The 27,328-nt window shown below is 47.0% G+C and overlaps 1 long non-coding RNA gene across 2 annotated transcripts; it reads left to right on the forward strand.

Annotated features, from left to right (window-relative positions):
* Positions 1-359: 359 nt before the first annotated feature.
* On the forward strand, positions 360-27,111 carry LOC128325870 (uncharacterized). 2 transcript variants are annotated; one of them, XR_008307694.1, is made up of 4 exons: positions 360-435; positions 6,927-7,005; positions 11,293-11,482; positions 27,022-27,111. It is a non-coding gene; the product is annotated as an uncharacterized LOC128325870 (long non-coding RNA). The 2 variants fall into 2 exon arrangements; XR_008307695.1 differs by lacking the exon at positions 11,293-11,482 and having other exon boundaries at positions 27,022-27,109.
* Positions 27,112-27,328: the final 217 nt, after the last annotated feature.

The following is a 27,328-nucleotide window of genomic DNA, read 5'->3' on the forward strand; positions in this document are numbered from 1 at the left end:
TGCCCTGCTTTCATTCGCTCCATCTTCCCTCGTTCCCTGTCTCCACTGTCCTTTTATTCAGTCTTCCTTTATTTAATCTAACCTTCTATCACGTTCTTGTTTCTCAGTCCATTACCAGTTTTCATCCATTCTCCAGCCAAATTTGCTTCTTTCCTTCACTACTTCCTGAGACCTCCTCAGCCTCCTTCAAGAAACAATTTCTGCTACTATGGCCTGTGTGAAGTTTTAATCTCAGTCACACTGATAGTTTCCCCTTCCCTCACAGAAGCTAAACTGAAAACATTCTGTAATTTTTGTTCCCTGGACAGCAAGAATGTTTATAAACATTCTATGTTGTCATATCAGCTCAGTCTAACAATGGTGGAATGATGAGAGCTGTTGTCCATTAACATCTGTCAACCCAAAGTTGGGAACCCCTACTACAGTTTATTACAAGTATGTTGCAGAGCGCTTTGAAACATATTGATAAAAATGAGGCCCACATTTAACCTACTTATGTCCAGGTGTGGGCACAACCTAAGGAAGATTAGCAGCTCATATTGGAATTGCTTTATGAATTACTGGATAGACCTTTTAACTGCAACCTATTTGAAACTGTTTATTTATTTATTTTATTTATTTATACATTTATATTCTGCTCTCACTTCAAGGAGTCCAGAGCACTGTACATAGTTAGGTTTCTCCTCACAACAACCCTGTGAGGTAGTTTAGGCTGAGAGAGAAATGACTGGTCCAGAGTCACCCAGTGAGTATCATGGCTGAACGGGAATTTGAACTCAGGTCTCCCCAGTCCTAGTCCAACACTCTAACCACTACACCACACTGGTGTATCCATTTTAATGGATATTCAAGAAAATGGAATGCCTACCTGATGTAGACTTAATGGAAAAATGATACTATTGCATAAAGTAAAGTGTGCTGTCAAGTGAATTTGACTCCTTGCGCCTGCAGAGCCCTGTGGTTTTCTTCGGTAGAATACAGGAGAGGTATACTATTACCTCCTCACATGCAGTATGAGATGGTGAACCGAGTCTCATGATCAGTGAGACCCGGTTTCTTCAGGTGAGCGGGAAGAGTGGGCTAAGCCTGCTCTTCCCGCTCATGAGCAGGCAGGGAGCCCTGGGCGGCCGTATTGGCCGCCCACACGATGGCCGGCTCCGTGATGGAGCCGGCGGGGGGTGAGGGGAGTGGGGGGCCACACAGCCCCCGCAAGCCCCAGTATGCCCTGCGCGAGCGCACAGGGCATACTAGGGAGACCCCTGGAGCCGGGAGGTGGCTTTTCACCTCCCAGCTGGGGGTCTACTCATGAGTAAGCATGGCGCGTGGCTACTCCGTGGCTACTCACAATCGTAAAAAGCAGGCTTGCTGGAGCACTCGTTCTGCACAGAGGCGTATCTAGGGGAAATAGCGCCTAGGGCAAGCACTGAAATTGCGTCCCCGTCCAAACATCTGACACTCATCTTTCAGATAACTTTACTATAATATCAGCTGAAAAATACAAGTCAAGCTTGTTAATCTTTTAATATTTCAAAAACTATTTAGCAGTGGACGTAGCCAGACTAAAAAAATGCTGGGAAACTACACATTTCAGTATGCTGGGGCTCATGAAATACTCAAATACTATGTGGAGGTGTACTTGGAAAACTAAACAGAAGTGCCTGTAGAATTCTCTACTGTGTATTATAGCATCACTATTACATAAGTTTTAAAAATAAATGGAGAATTTGACTTTTTCCAGATACTCTGAAAATAATTAAAGGATATACAGAGTAAACTGTGTAACTGCTTGGAATATATTCTAGTATTTCAGAAAGACAGTTAAAATGAGAGAAAGAGAGCAAGAAATTCCCAATGGGCCTTAATACTAAGGATTTCACACTGATTCTAAGAAAAACTCACCATTAATATTATTAAGACATCATATTTAACTCACTTATCACAAGATACAAAGTAAGAGCAAATGAATACAATCCTAGCTCATAAGCTTCAGCTCATTATTCACAAGCCCTGATTCTCTGTACATAGTGCCAATCTGAATATGTGTACAGTGACTTATATTATATAATTTTTTAAAAAAAATTACCTGTAGCCCCTTCAGGGGGCTTCCTAAAGACCATGTGGGGGAGTCTGCAAAGGTTCCCCCTGCCCCCACTGGCCTCTAGGGCCTCGCAGGGACCATTTGAGCATGTGTGTTGGCCATCTTTAAATATATATATATTTAAAAATATGCCCTAGGCCTGGCATGGCCTAGGGCCTCACAGAGGCCATTTGAGCATGCACGGTGGCCATTTTGTTTTCAGCAGCCTTTTTTTTTTAAAAATTTTTTTTTTAATGGCACCCCCCTTCAAGTGGCGCCCAGGGCACGTGCCCTGCCTGCCCCACCATAGATACGCCCCTGGTTCCGCAAACCTGCTTTTTACCAGGGGTTCCCAAGCAGGTTACCCACTCAAGAACCCCTGTGCCCAGCTGCGAGCCTGGTGGTTCTTACGGTCAACAAAAATCGGGCTAGCCTCTGCTAGCCTGATTTTTGTTGATCATGAAAATCGCCCCAGTGTCTTTCAGCATCTTCCTATATCACTGCTGCCCGATATTGGAGCTTCTCATTGTCTGAGAAAAACACCAGCGGGGATCTGAACCGGAAGCCTCTGGCTTGGTAGTCAAGTACATTTGTTAATAGTCTGACATAAATACAGTATATGCTTTTTAAAAGCTTTGGTTGGATTATTCCTATTTAACTGTTCATCATATGCAAGCAATAGCCATTGAAGGGAGGATAATGTATGCATGACAAGTTAGCTTAGCAATACATGGATGAGTTGTTAACCATTTTTGGTATTCCGTCTGCAGGAATCCCGTGCCTGATTAATCCCAAGGCTCACATTTCAAATGACTTTTTGGAGAACAACCAGGAAAGCAAATGATTAGATTATGGCGATAGATTTGAAATTGGTTGCACAAAGACCTCAGGCCTGATCGTGGGCCACTCAGTTGCTAGGAAGTGGCTATAAAGCACATTTAACTGGCTGGCAGGAGGAGGTTTTATAGCTACTTTATATGCCACCAGGCCTGCCAACTGCAGACTGTTAAATATGTCCTTTCTGTTTAAAGGCAGCCTTAATTGGGCTGTTACAGATAGTTTGATGCTCTCTGTCTGCCTTCTCATTGTTGTACGTTGGGTAGCATATTGGATTTGTTTATGAGAGATCCAGGTTCAAGTCCCTGTCTGCTGGATGGCTCTAAGTAAGTCACAGAGCACTTTCTCATCATTTGTGAAAAAGGGCTTGAGGGTGCGCAGGGCGGAAGGCTTGAAAAGCTTACCTTCCCACAGCTGATGGTTGTTCAGGGTTTGGGCGCAGAGATCACACACTCAGATGTGCAGCTGCCTCCTCTGGTCGGGGGCCGGGATGCATTGCCTGGCCCCCTGAAATCCCATAATGCTCCATGCGAGTGTGTAGTGCATTGTGGGTATCCCTCCAGCAATGGGCAAGAGCACTGTCCTGGAGATGGCAGTAGGGATGTGCATGGAACCGGTTGGCCCAATTCAATTCGAATCCAGACTGACTCGAACCAGAGTGGGCCAGTTCAAAACGGTCCGGTTCGGTCTGGTCCAGGGGGTGGGGTGGTTTGGGGGGTGTCCACGGAGGTTCCCCCTCCCCTCACTGGCTCTCTCCATTGCCCCCTCCAGCCGGTTCGGGCAGTTTCGGCCTTCACCCAGCAGCACGGTGGCTATTTTGCAGGCTGTGCACCTAAGCACTTGTTTACATACCCCTATTTGGCAAACGGTTAAAAAAAACAAGGCTAAAGGAGCATTCACTCCCTTAACCCTATTTAAGAGGCTGGCGGTTTGCCACTGAAGCACGGCCGAGATCAGGCGTGATCCAAGTGGTTCTTATTATCAGCCAGGACCTGGTTTGGCTTCCTTAGCGCAGTTTTGGCTGATTGTAAGAACAGTCTCACAGTCTACAAATCTAATGTACTTGAAAAGGCAACTACCTGGGCCTAACATAGGTCAGCAGCCTACTGTTAAATATTCATTAGGGCTGTTCTCACAACCCAAACCAGGATCGCAGGAGCATCCAGTTAGGGTGAGAGAGCCATGCCACCTCCCAATCAGCAGTTGCGTGTTTACAAAATCAAGGTAAGAGGATGGGACAGTGATCAAGCAGGTGCTGTTTAGGATGGCTTATCATCCACACTCAGTAATATTTATATCTGGGATTTTTAAAAAATCCACTTTTTGTGTTGGATTGTTGGGATAATTTTGAGTTTGCATTAAAGCCTTGCCGAAAACCAGCGTTAAAGCCTGCTGCGTGGAGACCTGCCTTGCTCCCACAATCCCTCCCCCACTCTTGATCTTTGCAAACACACAATGGCTGAATGGGAGCTCTCCTACCCTGGCTCTCTTACCTCTCCTCCAACCCTGTTTGGTGAGATTTGTCACATTGTTACCCTCAGATCTTGCAGAAGCAGTTTGCAAACTTGGAAACCCCTTTAGATCTCTCTGCTATCCAGGTAAACATGAAGGTATTTAAAGCTGCATTCCAGCTCTGGCCTTTGATGGAGAAGCTTGCTCTTTTGAAGCTCTCCAGGGATGTTCTGAAGGGCCCTGCAGGTTCTTCCTGTGGAATAGGACGGCCTCTGTTTGCCCTGCTCTCAGTCAGAAGCATCCAGTTCCCCCTCTGCCTCCCCTTCCTTGGCCAGCAAGGAGGAACTTTATTTATTTATTTATTTGAAACATTTGCTATACCGCCCACTCCGAAGACTCTGGGCATTGTACAAAAACATGCAAAACAAGACAGCATTAAAATTACATTCTAAATAAAACTAAAGTAACTAACGGGGGCGGGGGGTGGAATAGATAAACTACAGGGTAAAAGCCTGGCGAAAAAGAAAAGTCTCCAATAAAGATTTAAAAATCAACAAAGAAGGAGCTAAATGAATCTGCAGAGGAAGGGAATTCCAGAGAAGTGGGATGGCAACTGAGAAGGCCCTTTCACGGGTTCTAGCTCCCCAAACCTCTCAAAAATCGGGGACCGACCAAAGGGCCATCTGACCAGATCTGACTGGATGGGATGTAACTGGTTGGGAGAGGCGGGTCTGTAGCTAAACAGGTGCCAAACCCCGCAAGTCTTTGAAGGTCAAAACCAGGACCTTAAATTGAACTCGGTAGCCAATAGACAACCAACGCAATGACTGTAGGAGAGGAGTTACCCTGTCATATTTTTTGGCACTCATAAGTAAATGAGCCGCTGCATTCTGTACCCATTATCAGCTGGGGGTGGTAGAGAAATCAAGAGGCTTGCACACTGGGGCTGTAGCTCAGCGGTAGAGTATCTCAGATGGTCCTAGATTCAATCCCTGGCATCTCCAAGACAGGGCTGAGAGAGATTCCTGCCCAGAACCTTGGAGAGCTGCTTCCAGTCAGTGCAGACATTACTGAGCTAGATGGACTAGTTGTAAGAGTGAGTTTCCTATGTTCCTAATGACATCAGTAGCTCCAAGGTCCTCCCCACCATGCTGAACCACAGGTTATGTGGTGTTTTTTGTTCCCAGCTCCTTTCATCCCTTGCCATAATGGCAGAAGGCCAGGGATGATGGGAGCTGCAGTAAAACAAAACAAACCAACAAACCACCAACAGGTTATCCAACACTTCATCTGAGAATTTTCAAAAGAAGCCAAACACGTTTCTGTGAAACCAATGAAATGTCTTGGGGTGGGGTGAGAATTCTGCACACCCCTCCTGGGAGATCTCGAGGCTTTATGCATGAGCGGTGTGTAGAGTCTGGGAGGGTTCAGCGGGGAGAGTGGGCTTAGCCCGATCTCCCTGCAGATGATCAGTTCTGCAGCCCTGGGTGGTGAGATAAGCCGCCCGCATGACTACGGGCTCCATCATGGAGCTGGTGGGGGCTGTGGCGATTGGGGGCCGCCTGGCCTCTGGAAGTCCCAGGATGCCCCGCTCAAGTGCATGGGGCATTCTGGGGGGACCCCCCGATACTGGGGGGTGGCTTGTAGCCTCCTGGTTGGGGGTCTACTCATGTGTCACTGCACGCTGCAGTGGCACATGATCAATAAAACAAGGTTAATGGACTGCCCGCTCCATTAACCTCGTTTAAGGGGAGGGGGAATTAGGCGGGCTAGTCCCCTTGGAACCACCTGCGCCAGACCAGTGGTTCCAACGATCAACCAGCCCAGTGGTTCTGACGATCACTAGAAAGTGGGCTAGGCTTCCTTAGCCCACTTTCTAGTGATCGTGGGAATAGGCTCCTCCTCTTCTTGGATACAGATTAGCCTGAACCTGACAGTGGATTACACAAGTGATCCAGCATAGAGATGGGTTCGGAGAAGAGATTTGAAGGGAAAGGGACTGGCATGATGTAGGTGTTCCGGGGCATCAAAGGGGAATGGGGGAAATTGTTTAAACAAGCAAGAGACCTTTGGGAAGTTGGGGGTGATTGAACTGGAGGACCAAAGATCATCATCAGACATATATCAGGAAATCATCGCAGGAAGACCGAGGTGGCTGAAGTTGTGAACAGTTTTTAATATAAGGTCAAGAAGTTTGTGTTGGGTATGCATGGGACGAGAATCCAGTGTAGGGATTCCAGCTGGAATTCCAGTCTTACAGCAGCCACAGCTCCATGCCTCTAACGGAGCATTTCATCTGAAAAACAGCCTGGATAGGAAAGTAGGACTGAAAAAATGCACATGCATCCTTACAAGGTCAAATCAGGACATGAATATTAAATGCTGCTGTGTCTTATTTTACCTCCTCTTGATGGAGCTAGAGTGCAACAATGCTGGTTAGCATATTACATTGTGACATTCATTTCCACCACTCACACACACACACTCCACTCAGGATACAGCTAGACATTATCTAAGAGACAGTTCTTAATATTTGTCTTATTATTATCTTCGCTTACAGCAGCTTTTGTCATCCGTGATTTAACTGAAGACATCCTCCACCACGTCCGTCAATCCGATCAGATCTGGGAAGTATATTTGTAGGTGGCTTGTTATTTATTTACTGGTGGGAAAATGTATTAGATATAAGATAAAGTAATGTTAATGACTATAATCCAGAGAAACAGGGACAGATCTAAATATATATGGAACTTTTTTTCTTCTAAAAGTCCTCTTCCTCCTACACTGTACCCTTCAGAAACTGCCTCTGAAACTTAAGGGATTGTTCCAATAAACTTTTATGATGCATGGGACATCTGGGATTGTTTTTTGGTGTACAGGTGGCCCTTGCTATTTGTGGGGGTTCCATTCCTGCCAATTAGTGTGAATACAGAAACCACAAATAACAGAACCTTAACTCTATGGGAATTGGTGGGTTAGGTTCTGAAAAAAAGCCTAAAATGCCTACAAAATTGGAAGCTGGGAGAAATAATAGTAGAACTACACAGTACCTAGGAATGTGTGAGCTGGTTTGAAGTTGAATGGTCTCGATATTGAAGAGGCCCGGTTTGAGGGCTCAAAGTTGAGACGGCCTTGAACCAAACCTGCCCCAATTTGGCTTGATATCAAGCCGAACACCCCTGGCCAGTTCAGGGATTCTAATTGTTCATTTTTTAAAAAAGCATAAAAACAAACTCTTGAAGTTTGAGACTTGATGTGTGAGCACTGCAAGATATTCCCCTCAGGGGATGGAGCCATTCTGGGAAGAGCAGAAGGTTCCAAGTTCCCTCCCTGGCTTCTCCAAGATAGGGCTGAGAGAGATTCCTGCCTGCAACCTTGGAGAAGCCACTGCCAGTCTGTGAAGACAATACTGAGCTAGATAGACCAATGGTCTGACTCAGTATATGGCAGTTTCCTAAGTTCCTATGTTCCTAAACTGACCACTCTGGGGATGCTGCCGCTGCCATGAGGGGGTATCTGGAGGTCCCCTCCCCCCGCCGGCCTTCCCCATTATCATAGTGGCCCAGTTTGGGTGGTTTCTGGCCCATTCCAGGCCTCTGTGTAGCTGTAGTGGCCATTTTGGAGGCCACTGCGCATGTGCAATGGGCACCTGAGTGGGTCATGTATTATGCATTATAAAGAATAGTACTTCATTACGACATGTCCTTGCTAAGCTACAAGAGATCCGAGGAGGGCTCTTTGCAGATGTCAAGAAAAGTGCATGCCAAACCAAAGTGGGAGATGGGATTTGGTGCAAATAACTAAACATTTACTTTAATCAATTTATCAAGGGTAAATTTAGGGCAGTTAATGTTTCCCCCTTTCAGTGCTTCATCTCTCCTATCCTTTCCCTGCTTGATTGCTCCCTCTCTCTTTCCCTCCCTCCCTCTCTGTTTTTGTTTCCTCTCTCTCAGGAGTTAGTTTTCCATGGCACTTAGCTTTCTAAACATACTTCATGCCTCTCCAGGATTAGATGCTTCTTTGCTTACTGTGTTGATTGCGAAATTGATTAAAGTGCCTTATTTGCTCTCAAGCATTCCCCCACTTGACCCTACTTTGTATTTTATTCCCCAAATAAATGTTTAGTTATTTGTACCAAATCCCATCTCCCACTTTGGTTTGGCATGCACTTTTCTTGACATCTGCAAAGAGCCCTCCTCGGATCTCTTGTAGCTTAGCAAGGACATGTCGTAATGAAGTACTGTTCCTGACAATGCATAATTAACTTCTGGAATTTACTACAACAAAGCTTTGTGGTGGCTATTACCTTAGATGGCTTTTGAAGGGGAGAGTAGATTAGTGGGGCACAGATTTGTCAATGGGAATTAGCAATAATAATGAAATGGAACCTCCATGTCCCAAGGCAGTATGTTATACCTATTTCTGAAAGCACTACATAACTGGACCACTTGCGGGTGAGAGGGTGGTATCAGCAGACTTGGGGTAACCCTTAGACATGTCGGTTTCAGAAAAATCTGAAGGAAAAAAATGTAAGAAGGGGAATCCCCAAACTGCCCCAATAAAACTCAGTGGAGTGGAATGTTTGTGGACCTCAGAGGGTACTTGACAGCCAGCCAGGTGGGTGGAGCTAATGGAACTGAATGGCAAGTAGGAGGAAGGAGAGCTTGAACAAAAAGAGTGGGAAATTTCCTAGCTTGAGGACTACTCCTTCAAGACGGTCATAAGCCCTTCTGCTTTTGAATGGGAATGGAAAGGTGTCCAAAACTCCTTAGTTTTTTAACCAGCTGTTTCATAGCTTTGTGTTTTAGGATGGGAAGGGATTTGACACATTTATTCTCTTGGTGTGGGGGGCAACCCCCCCCCCCCAATAACATAAAAGTAAATGTATGTGTGTGAACTCTCCTGAGGAACGGAGGGGGAACTTGCACACTGTTAATCTGCTGCTTATTGTGTATGCAGATACTCACACAATAAACTCAACATTCACTTTTTTTCACACCAGGGATGTACTGCAACCTTTTGTCCATACTGGTATCCTGAAATAACCAATGCTGAGGTGAAACCATCGTGATCTATGTGGCCACTGTTGGAAGCAGGATACTGGAACATAGGAAGTTTCCTTATACCAAATCAGACTGTTGGCCCATCTATAGTCTACTGTATATGGTTCATCTCCAAGATTTCAGACAGTAGCCTCTCCCAGCCCTACCAGAAATGCCAGGAGCTTTCCCAGGCAGCAGGCTTTACTGCAAGGCTTTACTGAGAGTTTATAGTTGCCACCCCCCCCAAATCCCAATGCAAAAAGTTGGTTTTTTTCACCCTGAATATAAATTAGGCTACACTCTAAGGTGCAATGAAAAACCCAAATTGTATGTGAAGTGCTTCCCAATAGCTCGCAGGGACTATGGGATAAATTTAGCCAATATGTGAATGCACATTTCTGTTCTGGAGGAGATACAAATTAAAAGCTGGGTGTGGAAAAACTTCCAGGGAATTAACTTGGGAGCTTCTGCTCTTCCATGAGCAATGACCCCATCCTCTAAGGCAGTGATTCTCAAACTTGGGTCCTCAGGTGTTATTGGACTTCAACTCCCATAATCCCCAACCAAAGACCACTGAGGCTGGGGATTATGGGAGTTAAAGTCCAATAACACCTGAGGACCCAAGTCTGAGAATCACTGCTCTAAGGGGATGGGGCCATCTTACAGTGCTCACATGTATTCACCCATCCAAATGCAAACCAAGGCACACCCTGCTTAGCAAAGGGGGACATGTTCACTACCACAAGACCAGCTCCCCTCCCCAAACTAGATAGACCCTTGGTCTCATGGACTAGGATTCTTCTTGCATTCTTAAATGTTAGTGCATATGTTATTTTAGTGCAAAATAACAAAATGTTAGTTAGTTACCACCGGTATGTGTGGTGGTGACTCGGAACCAGGCCTTTTCTGTAGCTGCTCCTGGCCTATGGAATTCACTCCTGGCAGAGATCCGCAGTTTAAGCTTGCTGTTGGCCTTTATTATTATTGTTGTTGTTGTTGTTAATTTACACAGTCAGACAGGTGTTATTGACTGTTTTGTTTTATCCAGACATCGAGTCCTTCCCAAGGACCTGGGATGGCTGAATTTTATTGTCAATATCGTTGCTGTTGTTATATATACCGTTGCAGAATATAGGCTGTTCCCAGTAAAGTTGCTTGGGAACAGTTGTTGTTGTTGTTGTTGTTGTTATGAGAGCCCTAAAAACTTACTGGTTTGGCCTGGCCTTCCAAGGTTTTTAAATGGTTTTTAATTGGTTTTAAATGGTTTTGAATTGTTTTAAACATTGCTTTTGTATTGTTTTAAGTAGTGTGTTTTAAATGGTGTTTGTTTTTATGTCTTTTTAAACTTGTTGTGCACCTCCCAGAGCCTTTTGGATGGGGCGGTCTATACATGTAATAAATAAAGAATAAAGAAACAAATAAAACAAGTCAGCGATGGAGAAGTCAGAGTCTAGGCGAAACACTCATTAACAGCAGCTATTTGTGGCCAATGACACAGGAGTAGGAGGCCCGAGGGAGACCCTTTTTCCTCACGTTATCTTCTGGTGAACTGGGATGCCTACAGCTCTGAGCTGCTGCAACAGTCAGCTTCACTGCCGAGCTGAGCAAAGAAGGCAGCTAAGCTCCTGCTTTTCAAGCCACGATTTCCCTGGGTACCTGCCTGAACTGCTTGGAGGGAGCCCTGCAGCTATATATGCCAGGTTCACAGCTGTAGGTAGTGCTGACTGGCTTGTGTTGGTGCCAAACAGTAGTTAAGTGAGCGAGGCTTGAGGATAAGCTTGTTATCTTCATTGCCTGCTAATAACACCATCTCTCAGATCTGTGCCTCGCAGAGCAGAGGCTAGTGCCGGCCCGTTTCCAACGCCTCCTTTCTTCCAATTTCAGACTTCGCAGCACACAAGGACAGTAGCCACCAGCACCGAGGACAAGCCCTGTGTCGCGTCGTCACTGCGTGTGCAGTTTGTTTCTAAAGCAGAGAGATTTATTTCCACTTTTGGAAGAAGCCATCAATTGTGGGCGGCTTAAATCCCTGCACTTGCAGAATCCCTGCACGTCTCATTAGTGGGGAAACAAGGTCAATAATGTTCTTTCAGTCACTTGCTTGGCTCCTTCAGTGTAGTGGAAAGTGGGGACGGGGTGGGTGGGGGGAGAAAAGCATTGGCCTACAGTTCAGTCCTCAGCTGGTGTTGACTGTAATTCTACATTGGGATGTGCTTTCCTCTGCTTTTGCCAGCATAGCGGTCCAGGCTATTTAAGAGACCGCCTCCTCTGTCATAAGCCCTGCTGCCTGGAGAGGTCCGGTTACGGTTGGTTTCCACCAGCTCATTTGGTGGTGATCCGGGACCGGGCTTTCTTTGTGACTGCCCTGGGGCTTTGGAATATGCTCCCTGCTGAAATAAGAGCATCTCCTTCTCTGTTTTCAGGAAGACCCTCAAGACTCTCCTGTTCTTGCAAGATTTTAATTAGAATTAATCTTAATAATTTTAATTGTTTTAATAACTGTTTTATACTGTTGGTTTTTGTTGTGTCTCACTTATTTTAATCAGTGTTGACTTTTAAATATTTTAAATTTTGTACATTGCCTAGAGATATACATATCAGGCGGTATAAATATATGATGAATGAATGAATGAATAGCAGCAGCAGTACAGATAGGCTTCTAAATGTCATTATGAAAACACCCAGTGGCAAATTTACCCTTGGAATTACTCCTGGCCTTTATTTGGTACTTCTCTGGCACAAAAGGTAATGGTAGGCATTCTGCCTAACAGTGTGCTTGTGGAAGGAAAATGCACTTCTTCAAGCAACTTCTGCTATGTCAGGAGCTTGTGTTCCAGACTAGTGTTGTGCTCTTCAGGGCAAGTCCTAGGGTTGTCAGTGCCCACACTCCATTAAGTTTGATTTTCCCACTTTCCCCCAGTCTCTCCTCCAAGCCATCTCACTCCCTTTCAAACTTCACCTTCTATCATGCAAATCTCCTTGTCCCATTTCATATCTCTCCATCCTCCTTACTCTAAGCTTTTGCTGTTCCTTTCGGCACTATCTGTCCCCAAGTCTCTTCTAACTGTTTGCATCTACCTGTTCTATTATAAGTTTGGCTGCTGCACCAATGCTGCCTTTTCCTGGGTGCATCATTCATGCCCTTGTGTCACCTAGATTAGAACCCCACCCCCCCCCGCACTCACCCACAGATGGGAAGTGCAGAGTCCTGACTTTAACTGGAGCTATGCAGGCTGCTCATTTGCCAAGTCAAATGTCCAGCTCATGTGGATAGCCAGCGACTGACTAGCCCATGCTAGTATAGGGAGACAGTGGGAGAGGGGAAAGAGATGAGGAACCTAGAGTCGGAGGCGTAACTAGGGAAAATGGCGCCCGGGGCAAGCATTGAAATGGCGCCCCCCCGCCCCCCAACATACTACATTATACTTAGGTTTTTCCTCACAAGTGCCCGCCGCCGCCAAGCCAGGCCACTGACTGGCCGCCAGGCGCCAGCAAAGCAATGGGGGGGGGAGGCGCGGGCGGCGCGGAAGGGACAACTCATGGGGGAGGGGGCGCCGACGTGCTCCCTTGACTGCTGCAGCGCTGCTGCACTGAGCAGGAAACATTTGTATTAACAAAAAAATTAAAAAAAAATTAAAAAAAATTTAAAAAAATTGTTTTGTCATGGCGGCGCCCCCCACATGACCAGAAAAGATGGGGCCCGGGGCACGTGCCCCCCCTGCCCCCCTATAGTTACACCTCTGCCTAGAGTCCATCTGGCACCCACCCTTCCTCTACTGCTGCTCCATCCCCTCAGCAGTGCAGACCCAGCAATTCTCAGGGCCAAACTCTCAGTCTCCCTGAGAGGCAGTTTGTAACAGCGCCATGAGGAGCTTCCCTCTCCAACCACAGCCAGGCAAACTGTTGGAAATTCTCTGTGATGAGAGAATCCCTTTCTCATTATAGCAGAGTGCACAGAGGCACAACTCAGCGGATTTAGTTAGGCATGCGTGTATGCTGAGAGTAAAGTAACTCGGAGCCAGTTCATAGTTTCAAATCAATATATAAGGCATTTATTAAGGAACTCCATTCTAGATAGGAAAGTGAGGAGTTAGGATCTCTCATCTATCTATCTAGCTGGATGCAGATGGATTCCGCATCTTCTCTGCACACATGGTGCAGGGAGAGAGGCTTGCCATGTTGCAAGGTAGAAGGGCAGGTAGGGAAGAGAGAGAGAGAGGAAGGAAGTTAGTCCCTGAGATTAGCAATCTACATATCCAAAGGGACAGTGTCAGAGCAATAGAGAAGGGATGACCAATGTCTTGACCCTCTAGCCCTCTGACTCACTAGTCTGTCCTCCACTGTCTGAGAGGAGACAGCACAAAGTCCTTAACTTCCAACACAAACCACAGCCCAACCACAGCCAGGCTGTGGTGAGCACCACTTAATTCCTGTGTTGGGTCCAGGCACTTGAGAAACCAGGATGGAGGCTCTCACCTGAGTAGCTACAACAGTAACCAAGTGGAGGGAGGCAGGGAGGGGGTGGGGACAGAGCGCACTGAGGGAGGAGGAGGAAAGCAAGCCAGAGACCAGCTAGGAGGCCAGCCCTGCCCACTTGACATCCACCCAGAGAGCTGTGATCCCGCCCCAGCAAGAATTGTTCCCCTAGGAAACCACCTAGATCTGTCTAGTAGACAAGCTGGTCCTGATGCTGTTATGCTAGCTTAAGGACATCGTACAAGGATGTTCCTCAAAAAAAGGAGCATCTGTAAGACCAGAGCTTGCCCTATGCAGAAGCTGTTCCAAGTTCCAAGATGCTTGTTGTTCATGACTCATTCCACCATATTGTTGCCCAACTGTTCCACCAGATTGTCGCTCAAGATTGTTCCACAAGATCATCATGCAACATTGCCATCTATGCTCCTGAGTCTCTCAGTGGTTGATGGTTGTCATTTTTGCCCCCAAACTCTCCCCTAAGCTGAGGGCAAAAAGCATTTCCCTCACTCTGACTGGCCTCAAGATGATGTACACAATAACCATGCCATTGCATATGAGCAATCAAAAACTTTTGCGAACCCCCTAGGGTGGTCTGTATGTTGGCACAATTCTTATTCAAAACATGATTGGATCCTAAGCTAAATAAGGGGAAAAGGCAAACCCAATGAATAACTAACTCAGGCAAAAAGGATATATTTTGAATACAGTTGTCCCTCACTAACCATGGATTTCCCAACCATGGTTTTGAGTATCCATGACTTGGAGTTTGTGGTGGTCAGTCTCGCTTAATGCAACTTAAGTATATGTGAATTCCCCCTTCTCTCTGCCCCCAACTTGCATGAGGCTCACATCGAGGGCCCCCTTCTCCCCACCAAGCACCTATTCATTCCTATTCCCTCCCCTCCCTTTCAGATGCACCCATTGTCTCAAACCTCTCAAGGGCTTCCCTCCCGCATTGGCTTCCCTCTGTCATGGGTTTCCCTCCCTCTCTTCCCTCCTAGATACCCTCATGTGTCCAGAGAGGAAGACTAAGACACAACACATTGCAGCTCTGAAGCCAGAAAGCAGCAAAACAAAACAAATATTTGTGGACCTTAGCAGGCTGATCCCCAGGACTTCAGAACCAAGCCACCCTTCTTGTACCCACATATTCCCTCCTCCCCCTCTGCCACCCTCCACGTCACCTTCTCCCTCTCAGGTCAATTGCTTCAGCCTTTATTCCAGGAGGCCACAGATAAAGACACGAATGGTAGGTGGCTCATCATTTCCTCCACTAGTCATTTCCTTCTGCATGCCATTTCCCTTGTCCCCTGCCCTGCCTCCACACACACCATTTCTTCCACTCTCCACTCTCCCTCATCACCCACCTCACCTCCGCACACCATTTCCCCTGCTCTTCATTTCCCTCATCCCACACCCCTCCTCTGCTCTCCATTTCCCTCTTCCCTATCCCGCCTCCACACACCATTTCCACCGCTCTCCATTTCCCTCATCACCCGCCTCATCTCTGCTCACCATTTCATCTGCTCTCCATTTCCCTCATCCCCACCCCTCCTCTGCTCTCCATTTCCCTCTGCAGTCATTTATCTCTGCATGCCAGCGAGTGCCTATGATCAAGCCGGGGCTTCTTGCAGGGTCCTTGGGGCAGCTCCCTGCCTGGACCTCTTGCCTCCTCTGGTCTCTGTTTATAGCACAGTACTGTGACTTCAAATCCCCCTGCCCCTGTTTCTGAGGTGCTTTTGGGACCATAGTTCCCCTAACCCCCTCATTCCGATTTATTCCTATTGCTTGCCAACCGCGGAGTTTTGCGAAAATGAAATCTTTGTGGTTGGTGAGGGATGACTGTATTCAATCAACATTCCTGTGTGAAAAAGTATGTGAACTCTGCGTTCAGTAACTGGTGGCACCTCCTTGAGAAGCAATAACTGAAACTAAATATTTCCTGTAACCGGTGATCAATCTCTCACATCAGCTTGGAGGAATCTTGGCCCATTCTTCCATCCAAAACTGTTTCAGCTCTGTGACATTTGAGGGCTTTCTTGCATGAACAGGTCACTTCAGGCCTTGTGACAACATTTCAAAAGGGTTTAGGTTGGGACTTTGATTTGGCCACTCCAAAACACAAAACCTCTTCTTCTTCAGCCATTCTATGGTAGACTTACTTAAATATTTAGGGTCATTGTCTTGCTGCATGGCCCACTTCTGGCTCAGCTTCAGCTCTCAGACAGATGGCTTGACATTGTCTTCTGGAATTTTCTGATATGATGTGCAGCTGAATTCATGGTTCCATCAATGATGGCAAGCCGTCCAGGTCCTGATGCAGCAAAGCAGCCCCAAACCATGATGGCTCCACCACCATGCTTGACAGTCAGGATGAGGTTCTAACTTCGGAAGGCAGTGTTTGGTTTTCGCTGAATGCAACATTTGTGATTGTGTCCAAAAATGTCAATTTTTTATTCTGGATTACCCATGGGGCTTCTGGAATAATGTTTTCTGGACAGATGGTAACAAAAGGGCTTACAATTTAAAAGAAGCACAAAGTAGACACTGAAGCTATTCTCATAGTCATGTGGAACTTGGCTAAGGAAGCCCAGCCTGGGTCTGTGGGGTCATGTGCTGCAACGGGAGCCATGTGGCTCCCGGCAGCAAACCTTCAAAAATACACCTCCCCTTAAACCAAGGTAATAGAGTGAGTGTTCCGTTAACCTGTTTTTTCCGATCGTGAGATGCCATGCTGTGGCTCCACGCCATGGCAACTCATGGAGATACCCTCGACTGGGAGGCTCCAACAAGCATTCCAGGCTCGGAGGCTGGGCAGCCTCCAATCCCCACCACCCCTACCAGCTCCGTGACAGAGCCAGGAATCGTATGGGCAGCCGATTCAGCCACCCAAGGAAAGCTCCTGCTTGTGTGTGGAGATGAACCCTCCTCAGCTCCACACGTTGATTGTGTGTAGAGTAGAGGTGTACACGGAACCACAGAGCTGTGCTCCGGCACTGGGGTGGGGGTTCGTTTAAGGGTGGGGGGAAGTTGTACTTACCCCTCCCTCTGCTTTCCCCCCTCCTGTGCACGTATTTTAGTCAACAATTTGGGGCGGCAGGATACCTCCCTGCCGCCCCTTCCCCTGCTCGGCTGCAAAAGTGTGTGGCCATGCGCACGTCGCAGAGATGTGACCCTAACCCTGAAGCCTTTTGCAGCCGAGCGGGAGAAGGGGCGGCAGGGAGGTATCCTGCCGCCCCAGTTGTTGACTAAAGTATGTGCGCAGGAGGGGGGAAAGTGGCGGGAGGGGTAAGTACACCCTCCCCCCACCCTGAAAGGAACCCCCACCCCAGTCTGCCCAAATCCCAAACCGCCCATGTCCGGACCGGTCTGGAGGCCTATAGAATGACCTCCAGACCGGTCCGTGCACATCACTAGTGTAGAGTTTCATTAGCAACAGCCATTGGAGAGATGCTGTGCTGAGGCTGGATAGGAACAGTTGCTTTCCCCCTGCTATTTATGGCTCTTTAAAAGGTGTCTTTTTGCTCAGTTAGCAGGGGTAATCAGACATCACAAACATTAGGCAATGCACTGTATGATGCATCCCGCCCGCCCGCCCCCGCCCACCGCAGATGGTTCAGCAATCAGGAGATAATACCATAGCTCAGTGGTTGAGCATCTGCTTGCATAGAGAAGGTCCCCTGGGATGTTTACACACAGCAGGCCTTACTTCGAGTACATGGGGAGGCTTTACTGTGATCTCGAAGTTGTCCCCCAAAACCAACACAAATAGTGGATTTTTTTTAGTGGATATAAATTGTGCTAAACTCTAATGCACAGTGAAAAACCCAAGTTGTGTGTGAACTGCAATAACTTGCAGGGACTTTGGGGTAAATCTGGCCGATATGTGAACACCCCCCCTCCATTTGGACGAGATGCAAGTTAAAGGGCTTTAAAAGCCTGGTTTTAAAAACTCCCTGGCAGCATCTTCAGACCAAGACTCCTGCCTGAAACCTCGGAGAGCTGCTGCCAGTCATTGTAGACAATACTGAACTAGATGGACTAGTGGTCTTACTCAGAAGGCAGCTTCCTATGTTCCTGTGCTCTGTGTGCCCAACTGTACAATGCCTTGCCTTTTGATAGCATATTGGAAATTTGCTTGAGGGTATATTTTTTAAAAGAATCATCTCTATTGTTGGCCTACAACATATTCATCTCTATTGTCTCATTTTGTGTGGCTATCTGTCATCTTCATGGACCAGAAGCCCAAGTGAACAGCAACGTAGAATGCAAAATGTCAGAGCACACATTCCCCAGCCTGCAACTGACACTCACATATTTGCTGGTGACCTTATTGATGACGATCTTTTTTTAGCCTGGTTAATCCTGTTTCCGAAAAATCAAGACGTAAATAGGAATCGGTTTTCGCTCAAAAGCTAGGTTTAAGCCATTAATTACCGACAAGGCTAGGCTCATGCAGATGAGGATCAGTAGAAAATGTGCACCTTTTGCACAAAGACATTCTCCATGGAAAAAATTGAAAAGGATGAAAAACCCACCAACGCCATAAGCTTCATTTTCTCTTGTCAGAGCAAATTAAACTGTGATGTCAGTCCAGTGGATTGTTTCAACAGCAGCAGCAGAAAAAGAAAAAAATCCTGAAATGTTACATTGCAGCCACAGTAAGATGACCCCTTTTGCTGGAGTGACACCTTTGGAAATGAGTGCGAACATATGAAGCTGGCGTATATTGAGTCATATCTTTAGTTCAGTATTTTCTACACTGGGGCAGGCAACCTTTGCTCTCCAGCCATTGCTGAACTACAACTCCCATCATCCCCAGTTGCTATTTATTGCAGCTGGGGGTGATTGGCTTTGTAGTTTGGCATCAGCTGGAGAGCCTAGGTTGTCTACCACCGGTGGACAGCAGCTCTCCAGTATTTCAAACAGAGGTTCTTCTCACAGTTGCACAGGAGACTGCCTGAGACCTAGTCAAAACATTGGTCCATCTAGCTCAGTATTGTCTATATCAGGCCCGCTCAGCTTTGGCCCCCCAGCTGTTTTTGCACTACAACTCCCATAATCCCCAGTCACAGTGGCCTAAATAGCCAGGGATCATGGGAGTTGTAGGCCAACAACTGCAGGAGGCCAAAGTTGAGCAGCTGCAGTCTACGTTGACTAGCAGTGGCTCTTGATGGTTTCAGGCAGGAGTCTTTCCCCACCCTACTTGCAGATACAAGGCCTGAATCTGGGACCTTCTGCATGCAAAGCAGATGCCGATGGGGCTATTGCTCTACCACTGAGCTATGACCTCATTTCCCATGGCAAGAGAGGGAAGGGCCATGGTGGCATTGACTAAGGAAGTGCTTGCACAAATGTGTTGGCCTTGCGGAAGACTTGCTAGTTGCACTAAGTCTTAAGCTTGCATTCCCGATCAGTGTTGCCCTCTCTATGTAGCACAAGGTGCTTCATATATTTGCAGGGAACATTTGCACAAGAGTGCAATTCCAAAACTCCCTGCGACTGATGCACTTGCACGATCTCCTTCCACTGGCACAACTTTGTTCACTGCACAAGAGCGTTGTTGGTCTGGATGTCAACCATTGGCTCAAAGGTAGTCCCTCCATGTGGTTGTGGCCACAAGTCACACTGGTGATTTTAATGTGTGCCTGGACCAAGCATAAAAGTGGATAAAATGGTAGCTGGACATCTGAAACCCTTTAGAACATATTCTTTCAAGCTCCAATTCCTGGGCATGCTTACTTGTAAGTTTAATTGTGTATCCTGTTGAGCATACATGTGTGGCAGTAAGAGGGCCATAAACTCTTAAGAATGTGATTTGGAATACAGAATAGCCATTGTTGTTGTTATTTATTTACTGGTTTTCAACTGAAAAGTTCTCAAAGTGGTCTACATCGAAAAAGAATTATAAGACAATACTTCCCTGTCTCCAAAGGGGCTTATAATCAAAAAAGAAACAATAGATAGGTAACAGGTGGATAGGAGCCGTTCTTCTCCCCCACTAAATATAAAGAGATGCACCTCTCTTTATGGAGTGATTTTTATGTGGCAAAGGTGATGACCCAGTTAGCAGGTTGATAACACATTAGGGGTTTATTTATTTAGCATATTTGTATACCACCCAGAAGAGGTTTGATATTCCACTTCTTTCCCTGTATATAACAAGCAGATGGCTGTCCTGTCCTTTTTTCCTAGTATTTCCCTGGTTCTTTAGGTCCAGTATAAGTCATTGGATGGACTTGTGATGAACCCAGAGCATTCTGAAATACTGACCTTTGTCCCAAACATCCTAAAGGATACATGCAGCATATAGATTGCATACATGTTCCATACTGGCCTCACCTGTGTCTTGCAGAGATGTAGAATCCCTGAGAAAATGCCCCCTTTGCTCTAGATATTCCAAGTCAGGGCTGGATTATGAGTGCTGAGGCACTAAACCAGGCTGCACAACTTTGGCCTTCCAGCTATTCTTGGACTACAACTCCCATCACCCCCAGCCACCGTGGCCAATAGTAAGAGATTATGAGAATCGTAATCCAGCATCTAGAGGCGCCTTTCTGCATGGACTTTGGGGCAAAAGTCCATGACCCAGCAACCACCACTATCTCTGATCCCACCCACCCCCCATTCATGCAGGCTGCTGCCCACCTGGTGATGACAGAAATCTCCCCTGCCCAACCAGCGACGAACACAAGTCACAACACTCAGGAGATGTTCACACGACCAGGCAGCTTGGCTGCAGCCCCAGCAGCATGCCTGATCTTGTCCCAATGGCGTCTGAATCCAGGCGGAAATCGCACGGGCTCCCCTGTATTAGACTCTATCCCAGCCAGAGGCTGAGGAAACGCAGCGGGGTGGAGCCCTAAGTCCCCAGCGTACCTGAGATGAGCAGAGAGGAGCGATCTGAAGAGGGAGCTAGATAGAGGATGAGAGCCATACCGTTGTCCTGGTTTTTCCTTCGTCCTCTCTGCTTTTCGTCCTTCCTTTGCTTGTTCTAAGCTTAGGCAGGGCTTTGAAAGCCAGCCCACCTCTCCTTCTCCCATTTTTGAGGGCAGCGGGAGCAGAAAGAGTTAACTCAGCGGCTTTCTGCTGTGCTGCCTGATCTCCTGCTGGCTCTCCCTTCTAAGTTCCAGCCATGCAATCTTCCCCTTGGAATTTGAAATGAATCGGACCCTCCGTGGAAAGGGAAGGGGAGGAACTAAGAAACTAGTGAGTGCCTGTCTGTCTTCTCCCCATCTTCAGCTTTGCCTTTTTGTTTTTGTTTACTATTGGGTAGTTTTTAAAAAATAATAATAATAATAATAAAGAAATCCTAGCTTGGTTGGTTTGATGCTGGTCTGCAGTTGTTGTTAAAAGCAATATTCACATACAGTGGTCCCTCGACTTACGAAGCACTCGACATCCGAAGATTTTGACATACGAATGACAAAAAATACCGGAAGTCGTTGCCGGTTTAGATGCGGCTTCCTCGACCTACGAATTTTTAGATGCGGTTTCCTTGACTTACGAGTGTTTCCGGACCTCCGTGGATGCGCTTTTCGACTTACGAAAATTCCGACCTACGAACGTGCGTTCAGATCGGATTATCTTCGTAAGTCGAGGGACCACTGTATTGCTTTTCAACCAAACACGTTCTCAAGATGGTGAGCCCTTCCTCATGACCATTGAGAAAGGGGCTACAGCAGAGTTGCTTAACCTTGAGCCCCCAGATGTTGGTGGACTACAACTCCCATCACCCCCAGCCACCCTGGACACGGCTGGGGATGATGGGAGTTATAGTCCATCAACATCTGGGGGCCCAAGGTTAAGAAACCCTGGGCTACAGCATGAGTGGGGAAGAAGCCTTGAAATGCTCACCTCCCCACAGACAATCCAGGCTGCTGGTCTGGGTGCAGAGATCTCACACCCAGATGTGCAGCTGCCCTTTGGGCAGCATGGAGGGTCATGAGCTGGGGGTGTTGCCCTGCCCCCAGGAATTCCCATTACGGGGATTCCCCCAATGCTGGCCGGGAGCCCTACAATCTCCCAGGTCTGGGGCTAGCAGCCGGGGCTAGCAGATGATCCCCCAAAAATGCTTTTTTTGAAGGTTGGTTCCAGTAGCGGGCTTGCCACTGTAGTGCTGCCGGGAGTCTGGTAGCTCCTGGCTGTAACCATGTGCAGGGGAAACTGGGCTAGGCTTCCTTCGCTCAGTTTCCCCTGCATGTGAGAACAGCCTCTGTATACGGTTCCTTGCTCCCAGAATGGTTCTCAATATTTTTTTTTGGGGGGGGGGGAGTGGAGCATCCTGGATGCTTGCTAGTTTTAAACTGGTCTGATTGGATTCCGCCCCCCACCCCACTGGCTTGGCTTTCTCCATATTCAATATATATACCACAACAAGTGCAACACAGCAGTAGGTTTCTCCTCTAGCAGCATTCCGCATTAACTCACAAAACACCACCTCTGCAATTATACCTTTTGTGTGTGGAAATGAAAAGCAGGTGATTTTTTTTTTTTAATCTCCCTGTGGAGCAGGTGCAGAATGCATACCAGCTGTGAATGCCCAGTCACTTGTATTGTCTGTAATTTATAAGTAACTGCATGCATCCATAAATAGGTCTCTTGTAATTATTTCAAATTAACCTTTCTTCTCTGTTTTTAGCCTTTCCCCGCCCCTGCAAGTCAAACACATTTATGTCGCTCCTGTTTGCTTTCTAGATAAGCAGAGGCAAATTCTATATTGGGTTTATGGATAATCTGGAATGCCATCTGAATTCTGATCGGAGCACTATTCTGCGTTGCATGCAGAAGGTCCTAGGTTCACTCCCTGGAGGCATCTCCGGGCAGGGCTGGGAGAGACTCCTGACTGGAACCTTGGACAGCTCCTTCCTACCAGTGTAAATCAAGGGTTCCCAACCGGTGCTATTCCAGAAGTTGCTGCAGATGTTGCTGAACTACAGCCCCCATCATCCCCAGCTTCAATTTATTTTAAAGAACCATTTTGGAGGCCGCTGAGCCTGCACAATGGGCCTCTGCGACTGTAGGGAGACATGATCGAGATCTATAAAATCATGCATGGTATGGAGAATGTGGATAGAGAGACATTCTTCTCCCTCTCACATAGCACTAGAACCAGGGGTCATCCCATGAAATTGATTGCCAGGAAATCTAGGACCAACAAATGGAAGTATTTTTTCACACAACACATATTCAACTTGTGGAATTTTCTGCCACAAGATGTGGTGACAGCCAACAACTTGGATGGCTTTAAGAGGGATTTAGATAACTTCATGGAGGAGAGGTCTATCAACAGCTACTAGTCGGAGGGCTATAGGCCACCTCCAGCCTCAAAGGCAGGATGCCTTGAGTACCAGTTGCAGGGGAGTAACAGCAGGAGAGAGGGCATGCCCTCAACTCCTCCCTGTGGGTTCCCCAGAGGCATCTGGTGGGCCAGTGTGTGAAACAGGGTGCAGGACTAGATGGGCCTTGGGCCTGATTCAACAGGGCTGTTCTTATGTTCTGGAACTTCTGGAGGCTGGGCATCCCCGATCCCTGTTGCCCTTACTTGCTCTGTGATGAAACTGGTCTGCGGAAGAGCCAAGGCAAGCTCCCTGCTTGTCTGCGGTCAAGCTCACTGCTCGTCTCCCCACAGAGTCTGGTTAGGCTTGCCTATATTGCATCATATTGGTATGGTCTAAAATAGAATTGGAGGGTGAGGCTTACTTTAAGCAAAGAGCTGCCTTCTGCGAAAAAGGTGACTGCCTTCCAGCAGCTGCAGCAGTTGAACAACAGCTCTCATCATCCTCACCCAGAATGCCTTGTGGTTGGGGATGATGAGAGTTGAAGCTCAACAGCAGCGGGAGTGCCAAAAGTTGCTGGCTCCTGGCTTAGTCTGCTAATGCCATACAAGACTACAATGTACGCTAGACACATTCTGTAAATAGTTTGTCCTGCAATGTGACTGTCAAATCCTTTTTACTGAAAAGAGGAAAGGGTTGTGCGAACTGGGGATGGTGCCCATGCACATCCAGTGGGGCAGGGGGGCAAGCGTAGGGACCCCACACACCATTGAGCCAGTCTTATTGAATTCAATAAGAGGCATACTTCCAGATAGGGGGGTGTAGTAGGGATGTGTGGAGCCGATTTGCTTATGACTGAACCACTCAAACTGACCTGGTTCACAGCAAACTGCACCACCATGAACCGAGCCAGATCAAGAGGCTCAACTGTGAACCACTTTGAGCTGGTTCATCAAACTGACCAGCTCAGCCAATGAGGTCAACCGAACTGCTTTGCTTTCATGCAGTTCGGTCCTAATTCTAACTTAATTCAGACCAAACTGTAGCAAATGGTCCATGCACACCGCTACAGTGTAGAATTGCAGCCTTTGCCACTGCCCCAAACAAAGTCCTGCAAACACCCATGATGATTCTTCCAGGCGGTTTTGGTGGAAATTATCTAGACCCATTTCAAACTGGCTTTTGGGCGGGCTATGGGGTGGAGACTGCCTTGGTCAGCCTGATGGACGATCTCCAACTGGGAATTGACAGAGGAAGTGTGATTCTGTTGGTCCTTTTGGATCTCTCGGCAGCTTTCGATACTATTGACCATAGTATCCTTCTGGAACGTCTAAGGGGATTGGGCGGGGCGGGGGAGGCACTGCTTTATAGTTTTAAATAATTTTAAAACTGGATTTTAAATGTTTTTAAAGCTTGTAAATGATTTTAATTAATTGAATTTCAAAAAAAGCACACTTCAAATTGAATATCATGGTTCCTTTGAAGTTAAAACATCTGAGAATCTTCATGGGGAGCCAAATGATTTTCGATCAGCAAAATATCTCAGAGTGTTCTGCATATGTGAACTGATCTATGTTTGGGTTTCATTATATGGGGCCTCAATACCTGTATGTCCTTCTCATTTGTTCATGTATATGCAACTGAAAGAAGTACCACAGCAAACCACACTGGGGCACAACTGCATGGAAATGAAGCTACTTTAAGTAGCGCAGGGGGGAAATGCTTGACTAACAAGCAGGAGGTTGCCGGTTCGAATCCCCACTGGTACTATGTCTGGCAGCAGTGATATAGGAAGATGTTGAAAGGCATCATCTCACACTGCACAGGAGGAGGCAATGGCAAACCCCTTCTATATTCTATAAAAAGAAAACCACAGGGATCTGTGGGCACCAGGAGTCGAAATCGACTTGATGGCACATTTTACCTTTACCTGCCATATCCAATGGATGCGATTCCTGCAACACTTAGGCAGCTCCTTTCCTACCTGCATTGCTTTTCATGAATGTACTGTATTTTCATGCAAATACCCCAGAGGTATACTTAAAAAAAAAATCAGGAGAAAGGGTGTGTGAGCATCTAAGTGGGTGTGGGATATATACTCTTTTTTTAACATAAAACTTGCAACTGCTGTAGTAGCATCTCCCCCCTGCTCACTGCACCACCACTTTCATTCAACATAATGCATCCAAGATGGAGGTAGTGCTGGGAACAAAAGCAAAGCAGAGGGGGAAGTGTATGGAGAGCCTCCCATCTGCCAGAGGATTCCCTAACCTGGATCCAACAACACACCCTGGCCCTGGGCGCATCAGCGAGTTTATTGGGAGGGAAGATGAGGCATCTCTCTTGACATACACTCTACAGCTTTTAGACTACTATGGGGTATGTAGGTATGTCCCCGCAAAACACACACACACACACACACACACACACACACACACACACACACAGATGATTTTCTGTGGGGAATACTTGGGTGCAGCTTATACTCAGGTGCAGGGTATGCACTAAAATATGGTAGTTTTGTTGTGGGGCGTCAAAAAAAGGGAACTAATAAGAGAACGCAGTTGTGGTGAATGGAATCAGGATGATCGGCTGAGACACATGCTTTCTGTTAATTCTTTGAGTTCCTGCCAGGTTACAAACTCAATTCAGCTTCATCTACTCAAAGACCTCAGAGCTCAACAGAGTTGGGTTTGCACAGTAGGTGTACTTTTCAGGGGCGGAGCCACCATTGGGCCAACGGGTTCAAAGAACCCGGGCCATGCCCAATCAGGAGCCATGCCCGAGATGCCCCCCGTGTCTGACATCAGACGCAGGGGTGCTGGTTTAGCTCCTGAGCGGGGGTTGGGCGGCCCTTTCGGGAGCTAAACTAAGGTTGGCGCTCCATTCACAATGCAGTCAGGAGCTGTGCCACCCTTAGTTTAGCTCCTGAAGGGTCCGCCCAGCACCTTTGGGAATTGAACTCCAACTCCATGCCAGACCTCGCAGAGGGCATTTGCGCATGCATGGTGGTGGCCAAAATGGCCACTGCTCACCTTTATGGACACTCGAAAGGGCCAAAAAGACTATGTTTACCTGGCTGCAGCGGTGATGGTAGAGGCTGGCGGGGGAGAGGGAACCCTCGTGGACCCCCGTGGCTACAGAAAGCCCCCCCCCAAAGGGGCTACAGGTAGTTACTTTTAATTTAAATTCTTTTTAAAAAGCTTGCCTACCTGCCGCACCCGACTGGTGGTTTGGTTCCAGTCTAGACGGAACCTGGGGGGGGGGGTTCGGTTTGATCACGAACCCACAAACCCCCAGACCGAACCGTCGGACCGCAGACCACCGGACTGGTTCTGTACATCCCTACTTTTACTTGTTCCTTTCAACAAGCCTGAAGAAACAGTATGGGGGGTCGGGAATCCATCTCCTGATTTTTCAAATCGGCCTGTGCTGATAATCAAAGCAGAATTGTTTTCTTTCCTGAGTTCACATACATTAATACTGGAATTTTTCCTATGCTGCCTACTTCCTCCAAAGCTACTGTGATCCTTTTTCTATTATCAGAATGACAAGATGCTAGGCTGAGCCAAAAAGGGAAGGAAATATTTGCACACACAAAACATCCTTGGCATCAGAAGACACACTGCTTTGGGTGATTTTAGGAGGTGGGGCTGATGTGAAAGGGATGAAGGGTTTTCATAGATATATATATATATTTCTGATTGGCTAGGCTCACCCACATGATCTGTTCAGGAAGGATTGACAAAATTAGTTTCACTTGCCTTCAGTGATGTTGGCACATAGTCATATCTGATTAGCTACATAGCACTGCATCATCGTCATTTTTATTCGCTGATCTTTGGTTGGTTGGTTTCAGATACGACAACAACGGCATTGAATATTCACATACCATTTGGATTCACTCTGGGAAGGAGAAAAAAGCCTTAACCAAGGGGGAATGGAGACGTAAGTTTTGGGCAGGATAAAAATATGTTAAATAAATAAATAAATGGCACCAGAGCAGCAGGTGATTGTGGAAATAATAGTAATGAACATCTGTGTCCCTGCCGCCTTGGCTACACCTCTGAATCAAGCAAGACTCATTGCCCAACCACACAGGCTTGGCCACACCTACCCAGCCTCCAGCTACAGCATGACAGATCCTCCACAGTCACCTTTCATAT

This window comes from Hemicordylus capensis, chromosome 5, assembly GCF_027244095.1.
Source record: "Hemicordylus capensis ecotype Gifberg chromosome 5, rHemCap1.1.pri, whole genome shotgun sequence".
Lineage (NCBI taxonomy): Eukaryota > Metazoa > Chordata > Lepidosauria > Squamata > Cordylidae > Hemicordylus > Hemicordylus capensis.